Source organism: Pristis pectinata, chromosome 30 (assembly GCF_009764475.1).
Source record: "Pristis pectinata isolate sPriPec2 chromosome 30, sPriPec2.1.pri, whole genome shotgun sequence".
Lineage (NCBI taxonomy): Eukaryota > Metazoa > Chordata > Chondrichthyes > Rhinopristiformes > Pristidae > Pristis > Pristis pectinata.
This window is the reverse complement of record NC_067434.1, coordinates 20,405,016-20,432,301: the sequence shown is the minus strand read 5'-3', so window position 1 is coordinate 20,432,301 and position 27,286 is coordinate 20,405,016. Positions and strand designations below refer to the sequence as shown.

Here is a 27,286-nt window from a genome sequence, read left to right as displayed (position 1 = left end):
TCCCCAACTCTCTTCATACCCCCCATTCCCCTTCTCCCCCATCCTCCACCCCATTCCCTCCCCTCACTCCCCCCCACGTCATTCTCCTTCCTTGCCCCCCAACTCCCCTTCACCCTGCTTTGCTCACTGTCTCCCCACCCTTTCCTTGCAACCTTAGCCCCCTTTGCCACCCCATCCATTTCTGTTATTCTATTTACAAGGACAAAGTGGTGGTTTTACTGGGCGGTGAATCAAGAGATCTGTGCAAATGATCCGTTGACGGCAGTTTGAATCTCACCACTGTAGCTGGCCAATTTTGATTCACTTGAAACATTAAATCTGGAATTATAAAGCTCTTACTGAGCATGAAGTTATGGGACTGTGATTGGAAACTTCATCTGGTTTATCAATGTCCCGATGGTAAATTGCAGTTCTGACTTGGTCTGGACTTCATGTGAGTTTGGCCATCGAAAGCTGCTCTCAGTAGAAGCCCTGTAAGCCATTATATTAGGGTTCTCATGGCTGAGATACCCACATCCCCAAATGAATAAAGAAAACTCCTTAATAGTATTCTTGGAAGAGTGCATGCTGATTTATTGATGGCCCAATGTTACAGCAGCACTAATTGGCCATTTGGATGCCTAATGTTGGATAGCTTTATTAAACAGTGACTTCGCAACATCCTTGGAGAGTTGGAACAGTACTGATTCTGGCATCTGAGAAATAGGCTTCTAAACATTCTTCAATTAAATGAATTAGGGTGAGTCAATGCTATTTTGTATCAAAAATTCATGAAAATATACCCTGGAATTGTGTACAATGCTTGTAAGATACAAAGCTACCATTCCCTATTATTGTGTAAACATGGTACAGAGTGGAGAACACTAATAACTCTTGCTTAAATTGGGAGTAAAGCTGTCCTGTCTGAAGTTGGAAAGACATGTATTCTACTTTGTCTAACAGGAAAAACAGCAAGGATTTTCTTTTCAGTAAACTAAGTTTAAAAATACATTTGCCATGGATAATGAATATTGGAGCAATAGTGATCCTAATTGATGCAGGAACACACACCGATTGTATCTTTTAGAATTTCTCTATTAAGAAATACCAGTGATGGTTATTTATCTAAATCTCAGTTTACTATTGATTTTTTCCACCATATTCTGTTGCCTAAATTCTCTTCCACTCAAATTCTTACGATCCCATTGCAGCTTCCTTTGTTTGTGGTGTTAAGGGTAATCTGTAGATGGAGAAGCACAGAAATTAGATCTATCTGCATCTGCTTTCTCTCCAGAAGAAACTGTTTTCACCTTTTATCGTGACTGTGCCCATTTTCAACAGTTAACCTGAGCGCAGGTTTCGATTTCATTGCATCACACACACACACACACGTGGTGATGTCATCAAAGTGCACAATGCTCATTTCAGCCTTACCAGAAGAAGTTCGACCGATAACATGCAACCAACAACCTGTTTTTCACTCATGGAGGTGCGAAGCCTCCAGTAAGTTGCCAACCATCCCATGGACTGGTGTCCTTCCTGGGACATCAGTTCCTGTCTGACCATTCACTACACTGCTTGTGCTGGAGATCATTTGTGTGCATCAGAGTGCTTGCAGGGGCTGTGATTTCTGCCTGAATTTTCAGTCTGGGCACCTCGGTGACCTGGTCTATGTCTTGACATGAGGAACAATCGATGGTTATGATTGCAGAAAGAGAAGTTGCCACCAAAGACACAACACACATGATGTCCTCTCATCATTATCCCTCATCTCTATGGCACTCCTGAGTACTGTGATCATCATGTACTGTGATCATCATGTACTTGAAGGACATAACTCAACTCTTAGCGGTAGTGTGGTATTCACGTGGCAGGTGCAACCTCCATACAAAGCAAAAAAAGGTAGAAACCACTAATTTATTTCAAAGTTAAATTTGACCAATTTAGCCACCATTTATTTTGTGGGTCCTCCTATTGTGCATTAGGGTTAAACACAACACCAATTTAACACAACGACAAATGGGTTAATTGTACTTAATTAATATTAAGTCAATATCTAACAACGGAACTTGCCAACTTGTGTTGGCCAAGGAGCCAACTTCTCTGAATTAGGAAAGGGTAGTTACCTGCAATTTTCTTTCTAAGCGAGGATCCTATTCCAGTCCCAGTAAAAACATTCCCCATTGGAACTAGGAATTGTTGCTAAGTGGAGTCAATGGAGTAACTGGCTTATGACACTGAGAGCATACTTCCTCGCCTGAGGGAATTGAAGACCATGGGGCATAGTCTCAGAATAAGAGGTTGCAAAATTAAGGAGCATTTTCTTCCACGAATTTTTGAGATTCTTGACCCAAGGTCTTTGGAGGCTGAGTTATTGATCGTGTCTTCAGCTGAGAGAGGGGAATCAAGGGTTATGAATAACAGGCAAGAATGTAAAGCTAAGGCTAAGATCAGATGGGCCGTGATCTGACTGAATGGTGCAGCAGACTGGAGGGGTGTACAGCTGACTCCTGCTCCTGTTTCATATCTCGTTATGACATGGTTATCTGCAGGAGTTCTGCAGAGCATTCATGAATGTGAGAGCTGTCGCAGCTAAGTATCAGACGAGAGAGAAAATGATTAAAGTTCCTCACCACTGCAGAGTAACCACTTTGCACTAAAATGGACTTTGTTTTATTTTTGTTCCAAATGTGTTTTTTCTTGTAAAAATTGTGTTTAATTTATGTTTTTCTTGTGAATGCTGCTTATATGATGCCATGTGCCTGTGATGCTGCTGCAAGTGAGTTTTTCATTGCACCTGTGCAATAAACTTGACTTTGACCTTAACTTTGAAAATAGGAGTGTGAACAGGCCACCAGGCCATCAAGCTTGCCCCACCATTCACTACGATCAGGACTGACCTACAACTGCTTCAACATCTCTCCTGTGCTAGATAGTGGTAGCTGTCAATTTTGCAATCTTTCAAATATTTATCTAATGCTACTTTAAATACTTCTAATAGTCTGGCCTCTACAACCCTCTGGGGTGGAAGATCCATCATCTTCTGCAAGAAGAAATTTCTGCGTATCTCAGTTTTAAATGATTGGCCCTTTATCTTGAAAAGAAGTCCCCTTGTTGGAGCCTCTCTCACCAGTGATAGCATCTCAATATCCATCTGTCATGTCTACTTAGGATCTTGTATGTTTCAATAAGATCACCGTTCATTCTTCTAAATTCCAAAGTATACAGATCCAAATCTCTTTGCCAGTCGTGACAGGACAAGCTTCTCATCCCAGGAATTAGCCTGGTGAATCCCCTTTGACTGCCTCCAATGCTACTATAGTATATCCTTTTTGAGGTAAGAGACCAAAGCTGTGCACAGTACTCCAGGTGTGGCCTCACTAACACCCTGCACTATTGCAACAAAACCTCCCTTTGGCCCTTACAATTGAAACAAGCTTCCCTAATCGCACTTTGCTTTATTAAAATTCAGAAACAAAGCACAGTGCAAGAGCATCTTACTTGCTTCTTTGCCTGTTGATAGTCAATGTTTAGTTGTGTAGAAGGATGCACGGTACCAGATGGAGATTGTTTGGTACAAACTGTGTCCTGGTCAATCATGACATTCTCAAATGGAATTTTTTGAATTATTTCGTGCGTCATTTTCACTGAAGGCTGCAGGTATGTGAGCTTACCTGACCTGACCTGACCTTGAAGGCTGCACTCCCCTATTTTACTGCAGCTGTTACATCTGACTGTACAATTTTCTGTTTAAATCTCCAAAGGGAAACCTATTGCAGTTGTGGTATGGCCATTTGTCACTCTGGAATATTCGCCTCAGTCCTGATGTCAGAACATGTTTGCACTGCTGGCCAGCTTCTTGTCACCTCCTGTGCAAGAGGAGATAATGGAACGTCTTGCATTAGATCCAGCTTGCGGCCCTGCATGTGTCAATCTCCCTTTCCTCTGGGTGATGTGTTGGAGGCGCTGAGTCATTGTTACAGAGTGAGATGCAAGCTGATTCCATTTTAGTTTGGGAAAGGATGAATGGTGTCGATAAACATTACTTTGAAGCATGTGATTTTGCTTCCTTGGTACCTTCTGTACAAAGACAGTCTTTTGAAACAAGAACTTAAGCTACTTGCCGTGTATATGCTGAAATGCCCAAAACATTTTCATGTCCATCACGGGTCCTGATCAAGGACTGTGTAATATTTTAAAATGCTGATGAGCTGTAGTAAATTTAATTTAGGGAACAGGAACTCGTTGGGAAGGGACACAGGAGGAGAAAGGGAAAGAGCTTGCAGGAGTAAGTCAGGAGTGAGACGAGACTTTCAGTTATTTATCTTTATCAACCTGAATTGCCATTAATACACAGTCACTGTATTCCCAGGCCTCAGATTTTTACATTGCTGTACACTTGGTCTCACTGTTACCTGTTCTGATAACCACACCCATTAAACCTCAACATAATTTCCTGTTTATCCAGCATGTGCTTCTGATGTCTGAGCAAACCCCTAAATACTCTCTCTCTCTCTCTCTCTCCTCTCTCTCTCTCTCTCTCTCCCTTGATAATTTGCTGCAGAATTTCTATGGACAGCCCACCATGTGGTCACTATTCACTCCAAAGGGAAAGTTGAAATTGGTTTATTATTGTCACATGTACCGAGATACAGTAAAAACCTTTTGTTTTGCATGCCATCCAGACAGATCATGGCATACATAATTACATTGATGTAGTAAAAAGAAAACAGAATGCAGAATAGAGTGTTACAGTTACAGAGGAAATGTAGTGCTGGTCGACAAGTAAGGTGGATGTAGACAAGTAAAAGTGACCAACCAGGTGGCTTCATTCAGGCACTACCTAATAATTAGGCTTAAATACAAACGTTATAATTTATTGTTATTCACTTTAAGTATTTGGGCATTGCTGGCAAAGCCAGTAGTTATTGCCCATCCATCATTACCCTTGAGAAGGTGGCGGTGAGTTGCCATCTTGAATCACAGCAGTCATTCTGGTCAAGGTGCTCCCATAGTGCTCTTAGGGAGGCAGTTCCAGGATTCAGATCCAGTGATGATGAAGGACTGGCAGTGTATTTCCAGGTTAGGATGGCATGTGATTTGGAGAGGAAACTGTAGGTGGTGATGATCCCGTGCGCCTACTGCCCTCGTCCTTCTCGGTGGTATGGGGCGCTGCTGTCAGGGAAGCTGACAGGAACTGCAGTGTATTCCATAGAAGGTGTACACTGCAGCTGCTCTGCACTGGTGCTGGTGGGAATGAACGTGCAGGGTGGTGGATGGGATTCCAGTCAAGCAGAGTGCGTTCTCCTGCATGGTTCTTGAACTTGTTGGAGTTGTACACATGTAGGCCTGGAACACGTTCAGTCAGGTTCCTGACTGATGTCTTGCAGGTGTTAGAAGTGCCTTGGGGGTAGGAAGGTGTGAGTTGCTCACGCACAGGACACTGGTCTCTGATTAGCTCATGTAGTCACCGTATTTATTTGGCAGGTCCTGTTAAGCATCTGCTCATTAGTGGCCCCCTCAGTCTTGATGGTAGGGGACTGGATGATGGTCATGCCGTTAAATGTCAAGGGTAGACTTTTACTCTGTCTTGGTGGAGATGGTCAATGCCTTGTATTTTTATAACATTGATGTTGCTTGCCATTTATCAGGCCCTGCATGAATGTTTTCTAGTTCTTGTTGCATGTAAGCATGGTCTACTGTATTTGCTGAGTAGCTGTGAAAGAGTTGAACTTTACTGAGTCATCAATGAAGTTCCACACTGCTGAACTTATGATGGAAGGAAGGTCATGGATGAAACTGCTGAAGATGGTTGAACCTGGACAACTCTCTGAGAAACTCCTGCAGTGATGTTCTGGGGCTGGAATGATAGACCTATTACCTGTGTGTGTGTGTGTGTGTGTGTGTGTGTGTGTGAGGTATAACTCTAGGTAATGGACTGTTGTTCCTTTGATGCCCATTGACTTCAATTTTTACCAGGGTACATTGGATGCCACTTTTTTTTTGAAGATTGTATTGATGTAAAGGGTTGTCGTTCTTACCTCACTTCTGGAATTCAGCTCTTTGGTCCATGTTTGGATCATATCTGGAGCCAAGTGGTCCTGTTGAAACCCAAGTTAGGTGTAGCTGAGTCAATTATTGGTGAGTTATTGCCACTTGACAGCACTGTCTACAGTGGCTTCCATCACTTTCATGGTTGAAAGTAGACTGCTTGGCCATTACTGGAATGGATTTATCCTGTATTTTTTGTGAACTGGACAAACCTGGGTAATATCCACATTGTAATTAAATAGAGCTAAACAGTAGATAAACTAAATCCAGTCATTGACCTACACAACACTTCATCACTATGGATATTTTTCCCATATAATTTGTAGTCCTTTTTTGGCGTCTGATAGGTGACTCTTTAATGACTGTAACACTGGCACATGGGCCAAATTTATTCAAGGAAGCTGAAGGCAAGGGGAAACAGAAAAACTCCCATCCCCCCTTCCCCCTCCACCACGTTAATAGACTGAATTAAATGCCCCGCAATGAGCCTACGCATGCACTGCCACACAATGTTAAGGATGTGTATACATTCCCTGCAAAAGTCAGTAAATTAAGTTCCTGTGCACGCTTTTCCGTGAACCCAAAGACCCAGTGTACTTTAAATATTTATAACCCAGATAGAATTTCTCATCTGATTAATATGTACGGATTTACCTCCCAAAGGTAATACCTGGTAATATTTGTGAACTGTTTAAACCATTACCAAGACAATTTCTGTACTCCAGTCAATCTAAAATCTCATTTGAGAAATGAGCTCTTTGGTTTGAATCTGGGGAAGGTCTCTGCTTCTATTGCATTTCTATCTCTTGGATTTGCTTCTCTCCATCTCCTCCTATCTCATTCCTTTCTTTGTTTGTTCTCATATTCCTCTAATTCCTCGCACTCCCTTGCTGTCCTCACATTTGGCATTTATTTGTTGTAACTTCTTCCAGAACTTAACTTACCTTCAGTCCCTGGAGTGTCCTTTCATTGTTTGCCTAGTAAGTTGTTTGCTCCTCTCAACTTGCAAATCTTTTCATCTAAAACTTCACTGCTTTGTTCTTGAAATAACTTTCATTTTATCTTATCTGTCAAACCTTTCCATCTCAACCAAAGTACACAATTGATTGGTCCTTTCATTGCCATACTGGGAGAGTGGCACACTGTTGGAAATACTCTCTGTGGATGAAATATTAAATGCATTGCTGAATCCTCCTCCATATAAATGTAAAATAAATCTGTAATGGGAAGGTGATAGGTTTGGATATTATGTGCAAAAGGAATGGAAGTTATGTTGAAAGTTTATAAAACTCTGATTCTACCACAATTGGAATATTGTGTCCAATTCAGGTCAACATGACGCTGGAAGAACGTGGAAGTTCTAGAGGGCGTACAGGAAAGATTTACTGGATGGTTCTAGGGATAAAGTTATTCAAGTACAAGTTAGACTGGGAGAAGTTGGGGTTGTTCTCTTTGGAGCTGAGAGAAGATTTGAGGGAGGTGCGCAAGATTGTGATGGTTTAGCTGGCGTAAACCAGAAGTTGTTCCCACCAGCAGATGGTTCAAGGACCATGAGATGAGTGAAATTTTGGGCAAAATGTATGAGGGGGGAGGCTAGGAAAAAATTCTTAGAGTACTGATCTGGAATTTATGGTCTTAGGAGTGGTGGAAGTAGAGTCAATCAGGGCCTTCGTCAGGAGACAGCAGATGCTGGAACATTTAGCAAAAAAGAAACTGCTGGAGGAACTCAGTGGATCGAGCAGCATCTGTTGAGGGGAAAGGAATTGTCAATGCCTTGTGTTGAAACCCTGTATAAGGACGGAAGAGTGGAGAGGAAGATAGCCAGTGTAAAGGAGTGAGGGGGGGGAATGGTGAGCAAGGGCCAGTAGGTGATAGGTGGACCGAGGAATGGTGAAGGATGATGGGCGGAAGGAGCCAGGTCGAGGAAGGGGAGGGGTGGAGTTGGGAGGTAATAGCCTTTTCCTCCCCAAATGTTGCTTGACCTACTAATTTCCTCCTGCAGTTTGATTTTTGCATTCAAAAAGAATTGGAAAGACAGTGGGGGAAAGTGCAGGGGGATGGGACTGAAGGGATTACTCTGTAGGGAGCTGACACAGACTCAGTAGATTGGATGGCTTTCTTCTGTGCTGCAATAATTGCAGGATTTTGGAAGGATGACTTTATCCATGGCGTTGTGATCTACTCACCATGCCAACTACAGGTGGTTATTCTATACATCAAGGCGCTTTCTTCCAGGTGTGTTCACTAGTGGAGTCTCCCCCATATTGTGAAATTAAAGAGTGCTCTCCCAAATTCCAAACCTCAAACATAGTCACCTCTTACATCCCTTGTTTACACCTTACTGGAATCTGTATGGAGGGAAAGGTTGTATTTTCTATTTTGTGATCTTTTCCTTGCCTGATTTTGTTTTCAGTAATAACTGAATATTAGAACATAGAACAGTACAGCATAGAACAGGCCCTTTCGCTCACAATGTGTGGGACATAGCTATTCCTTCCTACCTACAGAATGCCCATATCCCTCCACCTTCTTCTCATTAGGTTGGTCAGGGGTCATTTGGTTGGAAGTAATTTGTTCTTTGATATTTTGAAACTCAAGTTAAGTGGCAGGCAGAAGAGAGGAATGTTTTAAAGCTTCCATAAGGATATATATGAAATACGATGAGGCATTGAAATTAGCATTGATTGATAGTGGTTGATCGAATGAATGCAAGTACGCTAAAGATGTGAATTGCATTCCTTGTCTTCCTTGAGGGCCATTTGCTTCTGGTTATAATCTAGAGAAATTAGCTCACGCTGCCCACTGGGAAAAGGAGCTTTGTTTAAATGCATTAACAAAACCTTGACAAACAGGTGTTCTGATATCCAGCTACAATTGAATTGATCTTTGCCACATAAAGGATCTAGGAGGTAGGAAATGTTTTTTACTTTATAAAAGTACAGCAAGTTAGAAGTGTAGGAAAGGAATTATATGAACGTTGACTGCTTTTCCAAAAGGCTTTTGTTTATGTATTAAGCTGAAGAAAGTTGGTGGATTTAAGATTGATGGGAAAGGTGAACTATTCCCAGATGTTGCTTTGCATGAGCAATATATTAATGTCAATGGCAGGGAATTTTGAGAGTTTTGCAGTATTTTTGAATAAAGTTATTTAATACTTGCTTATTTACTCCTCCACAATTGCCTTTCTTCTGCACTCTACCCTACATTTTTATGCCCTGAGGAAAAGTTCGATCCTGTTCCCTCCTTAACCCCCAGAGCTCATGGATGCCTTTGGGAGATCATCTATCATTGACTTCCAAACGTAATGTTGGCCAGTTGTTTCCTGTGGGTGATGTCTCCAAGCAACCACTGTAAGATAAGATAAAATAAGATTTCTTTATTTGTCACATGTACATCGAAGCACACAGTGAAATGCATCTTTTGCGTAGAGTGTTCTGAGGGCAGCCCGCAAGTGTCGCCATGCTTCTGGCACCTTCATAGCATGCCCACAACTTCCGAACCCGTACGTCTTTGGAATATGGGAGGAAACCGGAGCACCCGGAGGAAACCCATGCAGACACAGGGAGAGCGTACAAACTCCTTACAGACAGTGGCCGGATTTGAACCCAGGTCACTGGTGCTGTAGTAGCGTTACACTGAGCACTACAGCACTGTATATTGTTGAATGCTTATCTAACTAAATCGGCTGTTGAGGAAAGGAAACCGCAGTTATCTCAGTCTCGGATGAAAGGTGGTGTTTGAAGCACTGCTTATAAATTCACTCCCTCTCTGAGACATTCTCTTTTTATCTGAGAGAGAAGACCAAAGTTTTGTTTTACAACAAAACTGACTTTCCAGTATTAATCACATGCTTGATTATGAAGATAGGACTGACTACACCTTTTCAGAAATACAGTGACCTTCAGAGTGTTAGCCAAGGTTTGAAAGAGAGAACATAAGAAATAGGAATGGGTGGACCAAATGGTCCCTTGAGGCTGGCCAGTGGTTCAATCAAATAATTGGTAAATTGGTTCATTAATGTCACATTTACCAAGGTACAGTGAAAAACTTTGTTTTGCATGCCATCCATACAGATCATTTCATCACATCAATGCATTGAGGTAGTACAAGGGAAAAGCAATAACAGAATGCAGAATATAGTGTTACAGTTCCAGAGAAAGTGCAGTGCAGGCAGACAATAAGGTGCAAGGCTGTGAGCCACGAGGTCAAGAGCCAATCTTATTGTACAAGATGTCCGTTCAATAGTCTTATAGCAGTGGGATAGAAGTTGTGCTTGAGTCTGGTGATACGTGCTTTCAGGCCCAATGGGAGGGGGAGAAGAGAGAATGTTTTAGGGGTCTTTGATCATGTTGGCTGCCTTTCTGAGGCATCGAGAAGTGTAGACAGAGTCCATGGAGGGGAGGCTGGTCTCTGTGATGTGCTGAGCCATGTCCACAACCCCCTGTGGTTTCTTGTGGTCTCGGGCAGAGCAGTTGCCATACCAGTCACGTCTGATCCAATCTTGGCCTTGTGTCTGCTTTCCTGCCTGATCCCATAACACTCAAAAAAAAAATCCAACCGGTTCTGCCTTGAACATATATCATTCAACCTCCACAAGCCTCTGTGAGAAATACCTCCTCCAGGTCTTAAATTGGTGCCCCCTTATTCTGTACTAGATTTCTCCACAAGGGAGAAACATCCTTTCAGAGTCCATCCTGTCAAACCTCTCAGAAACTTATGTTTGAATTAGGTAACTTCTCATTTTCCTGAACTTAAATGTGTTGGTGTTCAACTATTACTCAAGAAGTCCATTCATTGCAGGATAAAGAGACCTTATTTATATAGCATCTTTTACAATGTCTAAATCATTTAAAAGCCAGTGCAGTTATGCTGGAATGTTGGGAAATCTGTCAGCCTTTTTGTAAAGTTCCAGAATGAACACTGATATAAATAATGATTAATCTGTTTTATGGATAATCGTTGAGGGTTGAATGTTGGCCTCTTCCCTTCTTCAGGTGACTCCATAAAATCTTATACTTCAACCACAGGGTAGACAAGTCGAGAGTATTGTCATTGAGCCAACACTGCGCTTGACCCTTCTCTCACCAAAGATGGTATCTGAGTTCAGCTGATTCTGTAGGGTCACAGGCCAAAACTCTTGCCATCCATCCTAGAATGCTTTTTGGGTGATTTGCTTATGGAAAAATAGGGAAAGGTTGATATGAAACACACATTACCCTGGCTTGCTGTGCAGACTTCAGTATAGGATTAGCCAAAAGCACCAGACAGCTTTGCTAGTAATGTAATTCGGAAAGGATAGTCTTGACAGCTACCTGCTGTACCTTGTAACAACATGGAAAGTGCCTTCCTCAATGTCAAAGCATGGTTTGATAGCTGGTGGAGCAATGGACCAGTACTAATTAAATATGTAAATTATAGCACAAGATTCCATTATAACTCTGTCGATGGCTGTCAAATCCTTTGTTTTTTTATTTATACTTTCTGAGGCCAAGGTATAAAAGCACCATGCTGATTTAGGACTCTGAATTATTGATTGGCTCACAAAATGTTGCATAGTCTGTGTCGCAGAGGGAGTCGTGCTGCCTGTCATTGATTCACTTCTATTCACCGGAGTTGGCGGTGGTGAACTCTTTATGTTCCAAACACAATAAACATCAAATGACTTCATGTAACATGATGTCTACGAGTTGTCGCATGGCTCTCTCTATCTTGTTAAGTGTTCAATGCTCCATATAATCTACACATTCTCAAGTTACCACTACCCACCCCCCCCCCCCCCCCCCCCCCCCCCCCCCCCCCCCCCCCCCCCCCCCCCCCCCCCCCCCCCCCCCCCGCCACTACCCCATCTCGAATTTTCATTAACCATAACAATGGCTTTTGCTTTCCTCAGATGACTAGTGGTGTGCCACAGGGGTCGCTCTTGGGACTCTTGTTATTCTTTATTTACATAAATGATTTGGATGCAAATGTACAAGGCTTGGTCAGTAAATTTGTAGATGACGTGAAATTAGGTGGTGTTGCTGATAGTGAAGAAGGTTGTCGTGGATTACAGGGGGATCTTGATCAGTTAGGGAAGTAGGCCGAGGAGTGGCAAACATATTTCAATACAGATAAGTGTGAGGTGATGCATTTTGGAAAGTCAAACCAGTGTAGGATTTACAGTATACTATGAATGGTAGGGCACCAGGGAGTGTCATGGAACAGAGGGACCTCGGGGTACAAGTGCATGATTCATTGAAAGCAGCATCACAGGTAGACATGGTGGTGAAAAATTCGTTTAGCACGCTGGCCTTCAGTCAGGGCATTGAGCATAGGAGTTGGGACATTATGTTGCAGTTGTATAAGTCTTTGGTGAGGCTGCACTTGGAGTACTGTATATAGTTTTGGCCACCCTGTTAAAGGAAAGACGTGGCTAAATTGGAAAGAGTGCAGAAAAGATTTACGAGGATGTTGCCAGGACTCGAGGGCCTGAGTTATAGGGAGAGGTTGGCCAGGGTAGGTCTTTATTCCTTGGAACGTAGGAGAATGAGGGGTGACCTTTTAGAAATATTTAAGGTTATGAGAAGCACAGAAAAAGTGGAAGGTAACAATCTTTGCCCCAGGGTAGGGGAGTCCAAAACTAGGGGCATAGATTTAGGGTGAGAGGGGAAAGATTTAAAAGGGGCAACTTTTTCATGCAGAGAGTGGTGAGGATATGGAACGAGCTGCTAGAGGAAATGGTTGAGGCAGGTACAAAAGTATCATTTAAGAAGCACTTGGATAGGCACATGCAGGGATGGGGCTTGGAGGGAAATGGGCCGAATGCAGGTCGTCATGGATTCGTTGGGCTGAATGGCCTGTATCCGTGCTGTATTGCTCTATGACTCGATGACTGATGTGATCCCAAGCCCTTGTACTTGCTGCTCATCATATTCTGATGCCCAAAACGTACAGATAGCTTCAGTCTTCTTTGCTGGATACAGCCAAAGTGGCTTCAAAGTGTTTGGTCTCTGCCAAATGATGAACCATGCTAATGACTTCTCCATGAAATATATGGACTTAAACCATTGATTTCATTGACTGGAGCGTGTTGGAGTGAGAGAGAGCAGAACTTTGTCTACTTATTTCCTATCTTTATGCTCATGGCTGATCTTTTACCTGAGCACCCCCCTCGATTCCCTTAATATCTAAAAACCTTTTGTCCTCTGTCTTGAATATAGTCTGAATCTCCACAGTCCACTTGGGTAGAGAATTCCAATGACTTACCACCCTCTGAGTGAATAAATCTTTTCCCCTCTCTGTGCTAAATGACAGACTCTTTTATTTTAAGATTATGACCCCTGGTTTGAGCCACCCTGCCCAGAGGAATCATCTTCCCTGCATCTACTTCTAAATGTTGAGATTATGAATCTTTGTGTTCAGTGACAAGACAGGGAGGTCAGTTGTTTAGATTTATCCCAGATGTTTCTTTGGCTGAGCACGGTGCCATTGGTGGGGCCATCGGAAATATTTGCTTGAAGCAGGGTCTTCCTGGCTCAAGGTGTTATGACTTAAGGCATCTGTCCCTCCCTGGGATTCAGTATACGATGGATGGGATCCATTTGTGTGTGGAGAAACAAGGTTTTTTTTAACAGCAGAGTGCGAGGGATAGTTTCTAAATAAGGGGTCAACTATTTAGGGTGAAGATGAGGAAGAGTTTCTCTTCTCAGAGGGTTGTGAGTCTTTGAACATCTCTACTCGAGAGCTGCCAAGATTGAGACATGAGATGGATAGATTTTTGAGGAGTCAAGGGTAACAGGGAACGTTGTGACTTTGAATGAGCCATGGAGACTGGAAATGCAGATGTTAGAGGTCTTTATTCAGCACAACAAGAAGACACATAGAGGAGACATGGTGGAAGAATCCCCAGGAGAATCTCCCTGAGCTCAAAATACTCTTAAGAACAGAGATAATAGCATGTGATTAAGTATTGTTCCATTAGTTACAGTTACATAGTTTACTTCAATATTTTAGAAGTAGACAAATGTTCCATCGGATTGCATACTTACAATGTGAGTACATTTTGACTGTCAAGACAACTCTGGATATTCAAACACCTTTGTGGGATAAAGTAATTCACATGGATGGTCTGAAAGCTTTCAAAGACAAATACTCCAGGCACTCAAAATTCATGTTGTGAGGGCTGACTCTCTGGATAATAAATACCCAGTTATTGATTAACAGAGTAAATATGCCTATGACAAAATGTTTGCTAAGTGACAAAATATTCAGTTTGATCTGGAACCTTCCATTATCTCTTTGTGAGAAATAAATTAGCTGAGGATGTCTGATGTCTGGTTTGATGTAGGTCAATTAACATAGGCCATTGTCTTAAGTTTGGCTAGTGCATAAATGTCAGCTTACACACCATATCTCTTCAGTGGTCTCCTGCTGTGGACCAGTAGGCTGTTCTCTGCAGATAGTTGTTGTGAGTTCAGATAGCTGTCCTTTTAATGTCAAAAGTGATTACAGCTTCTAGTTTATATTTTGAAATAGTTCATGAAGACTGGCTCTCAGTTGTATTGGTGGCTGCTACCTCCAAACCTCTTGGAGAATGTCTTGTGTCGAACAATTCCTAACAGGGACCAGGTAGAAAGGTGCAGCTGAGCCCAAGATCAGATGCCATTGAATGGATGTGAAGCACCAGGGGCCAAATACTGGCTCTGCTCCTATTTCTTACGTTTGAAAATTAAGATGAAGGTGTGATGAATTTACTCTGTAGACAGTGAGATTTACTTACATTTAACAGGCCTCTTACAATAGCAGAAATAGTTTTTTTGAAAACCTGCACCTTGAACTTAGTTAAATGTTCCATATTGCTTTAAGACTGAAGGAACGTTTATTGATGATACGTGACTTTGTAAGCTCCTCAGATGACTGATTCTTTTCCTGGGTGTTGAGGAATTTTGCGACATGTGGCAGCATGATTGCAGTGTACTGGACAATGCTGTCCATACTTTTCACCAAAATGGTGACTCCATGCTGCCTGTTGCTTAGCTGCCAGAGTCATTGCCTTATTAAATTACCCCTCTGACGGATATGTTGCTGTGAGCTGTCTGGCACGGAGATGCACTTTGTGTTTTTCACTAAATCAATAAAATTTTTAGCACCAAAGATTTTCAGCACCATCCCTGTCATATTTCATTTGGAGAATTTGAAACTGAATATGCTTGCGTAATTTCAGATTTTATATCAAAGAAGGAACGAAAATGTTTGTGTTGGTAATTGTTCTTAGTCTAATTATGGGTGACATTAAATGGCCATTTGAAGAAAGCCAGCCTTGTCTATGCAAAGTGCCTACATAATCTATGTCCCAAGACACTTCTATGAAGTACTTTTGAGGTGTAAGTGAGCATTGTCAGGTGGGAAACAGCAACAACTTATGGACAGTCATCTCACACAAACACCAATGTGATAACAGCTAGAAATTCAAAAAAGTATGTATTTTAACCCATGGTGATTTGCTTTTTGAGACAAGGACAAAAACATGCTGGGAACATGCAGCACTTCAGGCAGCATCTGCAGACATTGTCACAGAGTTCATGTTTCAGGTTGAAAATCTTTCATCAGAGGAACTTTCTGGGGTTGTGGTTTTATACACTCAAAACCTTTTCAAATGAGGGCTAAGAAATAGAATGGCAGTTCTTTTCCTCTTCATCCAATCTGTGGCATGGGTGATGAATCCCCCAAACTTGGGCCAATACCCTGTGCATGCGCGCTCACACACACACAAACAAACTCTCACAACCACACACACACACACACACCACACACACACTGCAAGTACACTAGTGAACCTTTTTTTAAATAGCCTCTATTATGTATTTCTTTTACAAAGCAATTAGGGGAAGAGTTACTGAGCCAAGTTGATGCCTCCAAATGTTTCCATTTTCAAAGGGACCACACACTGTCCTCAAAGGAATTAGTGATACTAAAATCAGTCCAATCTTGTATCCCTTCTAAGGAGATTTATGTGCAGGGTAACCCAGTGAGACAGCATGTTGTGAGATCTCTGGTGTGCTGGCTAGGTTAATTCTGGAGTGTCTCCTCCAGCCCATGTCTCTCTATGTGATCCATTTATTTTATCGAAGGAAGCACCGGCAATTCTAATATGACATTTTTAACTTACAATGTTACTGAAAAACAACGTGTGAATATAATTATCGAGATGAAATAACTTTTTTGTTGTAAGTACATCCTATGCTATTAGTGCCCAATTATCACAGTGACGCTTTTTCCAAAGAGATATGAGGTGCTATTAGAAACTATCTGAAGGTGATCCACTTCTGCTTAAAGGTTGTGTTTACTTCATTGGCAGCAGGTGTACGAACAGTGTTAGCCATAACCTTGAGCAAAAATTACCTTTTCTCCAATCCGTTTTTTGGTTTTCCTTTTACAGCTTGTGGTCTGTTTAAATAGCGATCCATCTCAATATGTTCCACCTGGTCCCCTTGGGAAACTGGGTGGGATTTGCATCTAACTCCAGAGTCAGTAGCATTGGCTTCCAGAGGGTAATGATGGTAGAATCACTAGAATCTTCTGCATAGTTACTAAGAATTTGGCCAACTTTCCCAATCCTCCAATATAAGTTAGGCTGTTTTCAATTCTCAGCTTTAAAGGACCTTTGGACATTATTCTACATTTGAAAGCACAATTAATCTTTCGACAGTCTGGATATCTTGATGCTTAAATATCACTGCCAGGAAGAGACTGTCTGTACGTGCTTGTAATTACTGACAGAAAATTGAAAATAAACTTCGCTGAGCATTGAACAAACTCAGACTGAAATTTATATGAAAATTGTTTAAGTATTGAGACCACCGAAAATGTCTATGCTGGATGAAGAGCAGTATTTTTTTAAGCCTTTGTGATGCTTGAATTGGGGCAGGAGCTTGAACCCCCCAGTCATTAAGAATACCTACATGTATGTATGTGTCTTGTTTAAAGTGCCCGTCCACAAATGATCAAACTAAAATTCCTACAAAGAACAGTAGAGCACAGGAACAGGCCCTTCGGCCCTAGATGTCTGTGCCGTACACGATGCTAAATTAAACCAGCTTTTCTGTCTGCACCTGATCCATATCCCTTCATCCCTGCATATTCATGTCCCTATGTAACAGCCTCTTAAACACCATTATTGTATCTACTTCCACCACGACCCCTGGCGGTGCATTCCAGGCACATGCCTTTCTTTGTACCTGAGTGGAGTTGCTCATTTCCATGCTCTGCCCTGTCTTATTGTTATAGTCTGAAAGCCAGTTGGTTGTGCACACCCATGTGTATGGTTGGTGACTTCCAAGGCACCATGGAGTCTTCCAAAACAGGAGCACAGGTCACGCATCTAGTGCGGTAGCCCAGGCAATGATCTACTCTTTCCCATATAAGGCTTCAGGTTAGAGGCAGGGCTTCATAAAATAATTAGTAAATTGGTAAATTGGTTTATTATTGTCACATGTACCAAGGTACAGTGAAAAACTTGTCTTGCATACTGTTCATACTGATCACTTCATTGCATTGAGGTAGTACAAAGTAAAACAATAACAGAATGCAGAATAAAGTGTTACAGTTACAGAGAAAGTACAGTGCAGGCAGACAAAAAGGTGCAAGGTTGTAACGAGGTAGATTGTGAGGTCAAAAGTCCATTTTATCGTAGTAGGGAACCATTCAATAGTCTTACAACAGTGGGATAGAAGCTGTCCTTGAGCCTGGTGGTACGTGCGTTCAGGCTTTTGTATCTTCTGCCTGATGGGAGAGGAGAGGAGAGAATATCTGGGGTGGGTAGGGATTTTGATTATGTTAGCTGCTTTTCTAAGCTCATACCCCAATTTTCATTCTATGAAATCAGAATATGATTCTCCTGGGTTAATGATGAGGATTGCCCCAAAAAATGTTCATTTGTTGGAAATATTTTTAATAATTTTCATGATCCAACCACACCCTTCCTTCACCTCACTGACTGACAGAATCTTTACACTTGAATGAAGTGAATTGGCTGAGAAAGTGGGGTTAACAGCTGGAATTAAAATGTTCCAATGGGAGATTCTGTTCCTGCAAGCTGTCCAAACAGCTGGAAGGCAATAAGTGAGGAGATTGGTGAGGGGAACTGAAGAATAAGAGGACAATACTGTAGTAGATTGAGGTAAGCAGTCACTCCACTGAGTTTGAACTCTCCAATGCACAGGAAAACCCCACTGCGACCAATGAGGTTAATGGAGTGGAAGAGGCAATTGTGAGTTGCTCTGTCCCAGAAAAGCAATGCTTGGGGTCTTTGTAATTGATAAGTTGCTTGTCTCTACTCCATTTCAATTATATGGAAATTCTGAATACATTGTGTAAATTCCAATTTAATAAGTTGAGAAGGTGATAGCAAATGGGTTATGCTAATCCATTTATGTATTCATTCACAGATTCACTTGTAATTACATTGCCCCTGAACAAATGAACAGGAATTAAAACAATGTTATCAGCTTGTTAGCACCTTGGTGCTGTCAAAGAACGTACTAATATTTCAGGAGGATGTTTGTTAATAAAATTATGAGGGACCCAAAGGGATGTTTCACATCGAGAAAACCTGTGACCTGCCTCAGTTAAATGTGGAATAGTGCAGCCCCAAACCAATGTAACTCGGTTCACATTCAACTGATGACTCGTGCCCTTCAGCCTTGCTCTGCCAATCATTGAGATCATGGCCGATGTGATCTTGACCCCTGTTCCCCATAATCCTTGATTCCACTAAAGTTCAAAGATCTCTCTTTCTCAGCCATGAACATACTCAGTTACTCTGCCTCCATCTCTCTCTGGGTCGAGACTTCCATAGGTTCACAATCCTTTGAGAGAAGAAATTGTCTCAAATGGACTATCCCTTATTTTGAAACTATGATCCCAAGTTCTAGATACCCCCACAAAGGTAAACATCCTCTCAGCATCTGCCCTATCAAGACCCTTCAGAATTTTGAAACTTTCAATAAAATAACCTGTCATTCTTCTGAACTCCAGTGAGAATAGGCCCAGTGTGCTGAATTGATTTTCATTAGTCAGCCACTTAATTTGAGGAATCAACCTTGGGGACCTTCCCTAAATTGCCTTTAATGCAAGTATATTCCTTCTAAACAAAACCAAACTGTGCACAGTTCAAACTACATTAACACATGGTACTTTTATTATCAGCATAGTTTAAATATAGATTCATGTCAGAATTGTGACATGTGGTGCAAAAGGCCCACAATTGACTGATGTTTTAGCTTCTCTCTGAAGAGATATTGGCTGGTACGTTCTCAGTGTGATTCCTGATACTTTGAAACTAGACCAACAAAAAAAATGGCAATAGGATATGGGCAGCAGAGATCTGCTGCCTCACAGCACCAGAGACCTGGATTCAATCCTGACTTTGGGTGCTGTGTGTGTGGAGTTTGCACATTCTCCTTGTGAACTCTTGGGTTTCCTCTGGGTACTCCAGTTTTCTCCCACATCCCAAAAAAAGTGCGGGTTGGTAGCTTAATTGGCCACTGCAATTGCTTCCAGTGTGTAGGTAAGTGGTAGAGTTTTAAATTTTTTTTTAAAATTTTATTTACAGCGTGGTAAGAGGCCCTTCCAGCCCAATGAGTCTGCGCCGCCCATTTTAAACCCAAATTAACCTACCTGTACGTCTTTGCAATGTGGAGGAAACCGGGGCACCTGGAGGAAACCCATGCAGACACGGGAGAACGTACAAACTCCTTACAGACAGCGATGATGAGAATGTGTGGGGAAACAAGTTGGGGTTAGTGTAGGATTAGTGTAAATGGGTGGTTAATTGTAGGCATAAACTTGGTGGGCTGAATTGTCTGTGTCTGTGCTCTATGATTCCATCACAACAGATGCTTAAGTCGACAAGTTAGACAATGGGTGAGCCTTCAGAGGATTGTGTTGGAAGAGATATTATGTTGAGTAAGCATGGAGCAGTTTTTTTTTAGGAAGCCTGTGAAAACTTTGTGTGTTTCATACTCACCAGTGTCCAGTAGACTTGAGGAGCCACATTTGGGGATTGAGGTTTACGTCAGCCAAGTGTCAGGCTCACATTCTACTCGGCAAAATCAAGAATAAATCTATTTTCACATTTTGAAACAAGCAACTGATCCTAATTGAACCCATGGGGAATGTGACAAGTAGCAAATAGGGACAAAATCTACTAACCACAGGGTCCTAAACTATACTGTGAGCAAACAGCTAAAAATATTTTAATCCGAGGAAACCAAATTCTGTGAGAATTGTTAGGAGTGAAGTTTTGATTAAAAGCTGTGAACTTAAAACATGTTCATTCAAGTAGCACTCAGCAGCATAGAGAGTTGATTTGGGGGAAAGAAAACTGCAAATTAGTTTAATCTTTCAAATTTTATTTTTCTTGGCCCTCAGTATATATATATATAAAAATGTGCTCTAACCAGATGACAGAATGCCTCACAAATCTTAGAACCCATGAACACTACCTCATTATTCCTCTTTTGTATTATTTATTTATTTTTGTGACTTATAGTAATCTTTATGTCTTGCACTGTACTGCTGCCACAAAACAACAAATTTCACAACATATGTCAGTGATAATAAACCTGATTCTGATTCATCCTGGAGTGAAACATGGGCAGAATGTAGATCGAGAGTTGCAATGTGTGAGGGAAATAATGTACCTATTGATGTACCCTGGATACTGACCCATATCCTTTGATTCCTTTAACATCCAAAAGTCTCTTGATTTCTTTCTTGAATATTCTGAGCATCTAAATCTCCACAGGACTCTTAATTCCAAAAGCATACTATTCTTTGGCTGAAAAACATCTGTCCTGAATGGATGACCTCTTATTTCAAGAGAGGAAATACAGGGCCTCAACCCGAAATGTTGACCATCCCTTTGCCTCCATAGATGCTGCCTGACCCACTGAGTTCTTCCTGCAGTTTGTTTATTTTGCACCAGAATCCAGCATCTGCAGTCTCTTGTGTGTCCACTGAATACTCATGCTTCTGTGTAATTTCCAATTAAGTTTTGGCTCCACTGTCTCTGAAAAAATTTCTTTTCTACACCCTGGTTGGTGGAGCTGTGTGTATTTTCCTGCCCACAAATCTCAGCAGCAACCCCTCTGCCTCTTCAGCTACAGTACAAAGGCTGCCTCAATTTTCCACAGGAGATGTATGTCTGCCAACGTGTATGAAGCTGCAGATTTATCTATTCCATTGTGTTTCGTTACGGATACAGAGAGAAAAGTGGGTCATTTCTTACCTCTGCTAGTCTTCAGAAATAATTCTTCTTTTCGTCTCTTTATGAAGTGCATACAATGCAGTATGACTGAGGTTTACACTGAATTCACTCTGTTGGTTGTGTCATTTGCTTTCCCAGTCTACAAGCCTAGGTCCTCTTGGTTGATCTCCCATCCAAGTACTGACCAGGCCTGAGCTTCTGGTGACCTTTATTGAAAGAGGAGTTTAGCATCAGTGTGTATACGTTAGTATAAAATCATGAGGGGCAGAGATAGAGTGAGTGCCTCAGTCTTTTTCCCAGGGTTGGAGAGTCAAGAACTTGAGGGCATAGATATAAGGTGAGAGGAGGGAGATTTAATAGGAATTTAAGAGGAAACGACTTTACACACAAGGTGGTACATATATAGAATGAGCTGCCAGGGGAAGTGGTTGAGGCAGGTACAATAACAACATTTAAAAGACAGTTGGACGGGTACATGGATAGGAAGGGTTTGGAGAGATATGGGCCAAATGGGACTAGCAGTTGGCATGCACCAGTTGGGCTGAAGGGCCTGTTTCTGTGCTGTTTGACTCTACGACTGCACAGGAGTGGAGACATCTTGCTCTCATTATATAGGACCTTGGTGAGACTCCATCTGGAAAGTTTTGAACAGGTCTGGTTTCCCTCCCCAAGGAAGGAAATACTTCTAACAGAGCGAGTGACTCGCCAGACTTATTCTTGGGAGGTTGGGTTTGTCGTATAGGGAAAGATTAAGCAGAATAGGCCTAGTTTATTTTGAGTTTTGCAGAATAGTAGATGATCTTATTGAAGTGGCCAAAGTTTTTAAGGGCCTTGACAGAGTAGATGCAGAGTTGATGTTTATCCTGGCTGTGGTGTCATCCTTTCAGAATAAGGGGACATCCATTCAGGACAGACTTGAGGAGAAATTTTCTCAGCCAAAGAAGGCTGTGGACATTTGGTTGCTCAGTATATTCCAGACAGAAATCAAAAGATTTTTAGATGGATCAAAGGATGTGGTGTTAGTGCAGGTAAGTAGCACTGAGGTAAAAGGTCGGCCTTACTGAATGATGGAGCAGCCACAAAGAGTTGATTGGCCAATTACTGTTTCTGTAATGTTCGTGTGAACCTCAGGATGTGCCTGAGAGGGTCTGACCTCCAACTGACCTCTGCATGTCTAATTGTACCTTGTGGCCCAATTACCTGAACGACACAGTAAGACAATGGGGAAGATTTTACCCTCCCCCCACCCCCCCACCCCCCTCCAACCATGTCCACCCCAGTGAGGTGCTGAACTAGGGGCCATTTTGGTGTCAGTCTCAGGGTTTGCTGAATCTTGGTAACCAGTGGTAGCAAAGTTTCACTTGGTAGGCCCAAAAGGGTGCTAAGTGGTGTGGTCCTGTGAAGCTTAACATCTTGGTGCAGGGAATCATTCAGAAAGTATTAAAATCAATGATATAATTAAAACGTCATTAAAAACAAAAGACTAACACTTCAAAACTATGAAAGGTTTTGAAGTAAACTGAATTAATTCAAGGTCATCCTTTTCCTTCATGTACCTCTGAGCTGTTTCTCTCCATTGAAATATTTGGTCTTCCTTTCCCTGCTGTAACAGTGCAGGTTCAGCAGAGAGGTTCCCCATGGGAAGTGTAGTGGGAGAGTCACAGAAAGCTTGCACTCTGGCACAGAACAAATGTCAGAACAGCGTGGGCAAAACCCCAACAAAGTTCAGGATATGGCTCCTCCGGGAGAAATGCTGAGCTGGTGGTGCTCGGGCATCGTGGCCCTTGCACCTTATTGTCTATCTGCACTGCACTTTCTCTGTAAGTGTAACTGTACTATAATTCTGTATTCTGTTATTGCTCTTCCCTTGGACTACCTCGATGTACTTGTGTTTAGAAATGATCTGTATGCTTGTGATGCAAAACAAAGATCTTCACTATATCTTGGTACAAAGTCAAAGTTGAGTTTATTGTCATCTGCACAAGTACGTGTGTGCACAGGTGTAATGAAAAACTTACTTGCAGCAGCATCACAGGCACATAGCATCAAATAAGCAGCATTCACAAAGAAAATATAAATTAAACACAATTTTAACAAGAAGGAGGAACACAATTGGAACAAGAAAAACAAAGCCCATTTGTAGTTCAAAGTGGTCATAGTGTTGCTATACCGAGGCAGTGATTAAGGGTGTGCTGGTTGGTTCAAGAACGGAATGGTTGAAGGGAAGTGGCTGTTCTTGAACCTGGTAGTGTGGGACTTCAGGCTTCTGTACCTCCTTCCTGATTGAAGCTGCGATAAGATGGCATGGCCCAATGGTGACAATAATAAACCAATTATCAGTTACCAATTACCATTTTCCATCATATTCTGCCCATTGTATGTTACCAAGTGGTTGAGTCATTGACTGACCACAGGAGATTCACCAGTAGATGGAATCAAAAAATTCTGTCCCTTCACCTTGTCCGCAGTAGAGTGAAGGTTGAATCTGTCTACTGGTGAAAACTACTTAACTTACAGTGAATGCATTCAATGGCTTGTTCCAATGGCAGTGTTGCTGGCCGGGAGCTCTGAAAGTTAGTTATTTCAGACAATCTGGACTGGAGCAGACACCAACATTAAATGAAATAGAAACCAGAAAGTGCTAGAAAATCTCAGCAGGTTGGACAGCATCTATGGAAAGAGAAACAGTTACCGTTTCAAGTCTGGAACCCTTCATCAGAACATGCTGAGGTAAGATGACTCACAATGGCAGTACAGGCTTGAGTGCCTGCGCCTGTTTCTTATGATGATATTCAGGGTTAGGAATTATGAATCATGGAGTGTTCTCACAGCTTGCAAATGCAGTACAAAACCTATTTTTTAATGTTAAAATGTGGGTTTTGTTATTGTCTAATATCTGAATTAGTTTGGAGAAAGCTATTGAGTTTCAGAGTATTTAAAGGCTGTGTGCAGTGTTCCATTTCTCAGCAGTGAAGGAGTGTCTCTTGGCCCTCTGTAAAGAATCCTGGATCCCTCCATTATGTGCAACACACTTGCCAGTCACTGAGCTGGGTGCTGCTTTCTGGTTTCTCCCTGATCTTATCCCTTGCTTGTATAAGGAATGGAAACATCATTTGCACTAAAGTTGGCTGAGGACTTGTGACCTGTCAGCAGTATGCTGCTTCAGAACATAGCACTCCAATTAAAATGTGTCTCGAGTCAGTACTGGGGAAGATTGGGATCAGACAAGAGCAAATAAATGAGTTACATATTGTGAGTTATGACATGAGTTCTAAACTATGTCAGGTTGATGCAAAGATACAATTATAGTTCAGAAGAACTGATGGGTAAGGGAACAATGTGAAAGATAATTAAAAGAAGGCTTATACTTGTGGTGCATTCAAGGCACCTCGATTTTATTTTTGAGTAGATCACTTGCAGAATGTTGATGAGGTGCCATGGAGTTTGAGGAAGGGTACATTGCCTTTTTCCTTCCTCTTCCTCCCCTCCCCAGTTCTCCATCTCTCTGTTCTCTCCTCTCACCCACCACACCCCACATCCTATCAGCATTTTCTCACCATTCTCTCCACTCATTTGACGTTACTCTACCGGCTCATTTTCTAAGGCAACGCTAAATGCCAGGTCAAACTGCTGGTCCCCACGGTCAGCTCCGAGCTTAATGCTGGACTGGGACTTGCTTTCCAGGTACCCATTAGTGGTCATTTCTGATAAGAGTATTAACTTGCCATGGCTGGTCGGGATCAGCTGACACGGCGATAATCAGTTCCTGCAGGTTCTATCAACAAGTGAGGAAATTTATTGGGAAGTCTGTTTGAATGAATTAACTATAAGATGACTGTGTGCTATTTGTTGGTGAAGGAGTTCTTTAAATAGAAGGAGTCTATTTTTGGAAGGCTTACGCTAAGCTGACTAAGGAAATCTTGAGCTCGTTACAGGCTGAAGCATCAAAGTAAAGGTTTTGCGAATTGCTTTTGTACACTTCATAATGGGCAGTTTGAATTCATCCTAGAATTCATCATTAGGAAGCATAAACTGTCCTCAACTAGTTGAAAATCAAAACAAATGATGATGATGTTGCCAGTGAGCTGGGTGACGCATTGCTTGGGTCTGGTGTGTGCCAGTGGATGCCAATTGCTGGCTGGCCACTCTAATCTGTGAGACACTGATAACCGCATCTCACCCCGAGCTGCCCATTGCTGGGTCAATCTGTAACTGTCAACAGTTAAGAGTATAGAGCTGCCACACACATAGCAAATAGGAGCAGGAGTCATTTGCCAAGAACACATTTTCCCCAAAGTTGTGACTAGTCAAAAGAAATGAAATGATCTCGGTGTCCCTACTCAAAGTCTGATAAACTCCATTGTTGCTACTTAATCCACAAACCTTTAACTCTAATATTTACTCATGGCTGGGTGAGTGGGGGTGGAGAGTGAGAGTGAAAGATCAGAATCTGGAGGTGCCTGTTTCTCAGAAGTCCTGAAGAAACCTTCAATGTGGGAGATATATGCATCCTTCACTGGCAGTTATATCCCTGTGGGCGGAATGCATGGAACTTTCCATTTTACATGAATGACAACCTCAGGTTTGTCAAAATGTCCTGATGCAGGGTTTCAACCCGAAACGTCGACAATTCCTTTCCTCCCATAGATGCTGCTGAGTTTCTCCAGCAGAGTGTTTGTTGCTCCAGATTCCAGCATCTGCAGCCTCTTGTGTCTCCATTGTCAAAATGTCTGTATGTGTGCCCTGCTCAAAGCTGTGCTTTGTTTTTGAATTGTGTGTGGATTAGAGAAGGTTCACCAGGTTGAAGTGGCTGTCTTATGAAGAAAGGTTGCTCTCATTGGCCTGACACTCACTGGAGTTTAGAAGAATGAGATTTGATTATTTGGAAACATGAGATTCTGAGAGAGTTTACCAGGGTATAAAATGAGAGGATGCTTTACCTCATTGGGGAATCTAGAACAAGGGGATATGGTTTCAGAATAAGGGGTCACCCATTTGAGACAGAAATGAGGGGAAATTAAAACTCGGAGAACATGATAAGATAAGATATCTTTATTAGTCACATGTACGTCAAAACACGGTGAAATGCATCTTTTGCGTAGAGTGTTCTGGGGGCAGCCCACAAGTGTCACCACTCTTCTGGTGCCAACATAGCATGCCCACAATTTTCTAACCCATACGTCTTTGGAATGTGGGAGGAAACCGGAGCACCCGGAGGAAACCCACGCAGACACGGGGAGAACGTACAAACTCCTTACAGACAGCGGCTGGATTTGAACCCGGATTGCTGGCGCTGTAAAGCATTACGCTAACCGCTACACTACCGTGCCAGCCCATTCTCTTCCAAGCAGCTAAGGTGGTCAAGTTGCTGGGTATATTGAAACCGAGAGGGATTATGGGGACCAGGCAGGAAATTGGAGCTGAGGCTGAGTTCAGATCAGCCATCAGCTTGTTGACTGGTGGAGTGAGTCGAGGGTTGTGTGGCTGACCTGCTCCTACTTGAGGTGCTACGGGGAAAATGCACAAATGGAGTTCACTGCAAATCATTCACAACGGCGCTGACTGTCAGAGTGGGATCGAGGGACTAAGTGGCCAACCCCTCCTCTCCTGAGATTCCCATGGGATTCCTCACTTCTCTTATACCGAGCATGCAGCGAGCAGTACACTGTAGAAAAAAAATCATGGTTATAAGGAGGCAGGAATCATTTGGAATCCCATCCTCCAAACTCTTCTATCCATGTGTTGAGAATAGAAACTCCTGCTCTGGAAATGGGCTAGTTTAACTCCCAGTCACTTAAATCACTAACCAACTTCTTGGCCTAAAAGGCAAGAAATCATAAAGTCCAGAGACAAGTTATAGGCACAGGGCCAGTGGTGAGGTGAGAATGTCGGACCTCTTACATTTGGGGCCTTGAACCTTGAGAAGGCGAGCAGTTCAAGGCAGGTGTGGGCTCAGCACCCAGCTCCTTGGAGGCAGGAAGATAATCTTGCCCCTTTCCTCCCCTTTCT

At 42.2% G+C, this 27,286-nt stretch overlaps 1 protein-coding gene across 1 annotated transcript in view; it reads left to right on the top strand.

Moving 5' to 3' along the window:
• The window catches only part of LOC127584756 (calcium-activated potassium channel subunit alpha-1-like), a 779,405-nt gene that overhangs the window by 160,500 nt on the left and 591,619 nt on the right, over window positions 1-27,286 (top strand).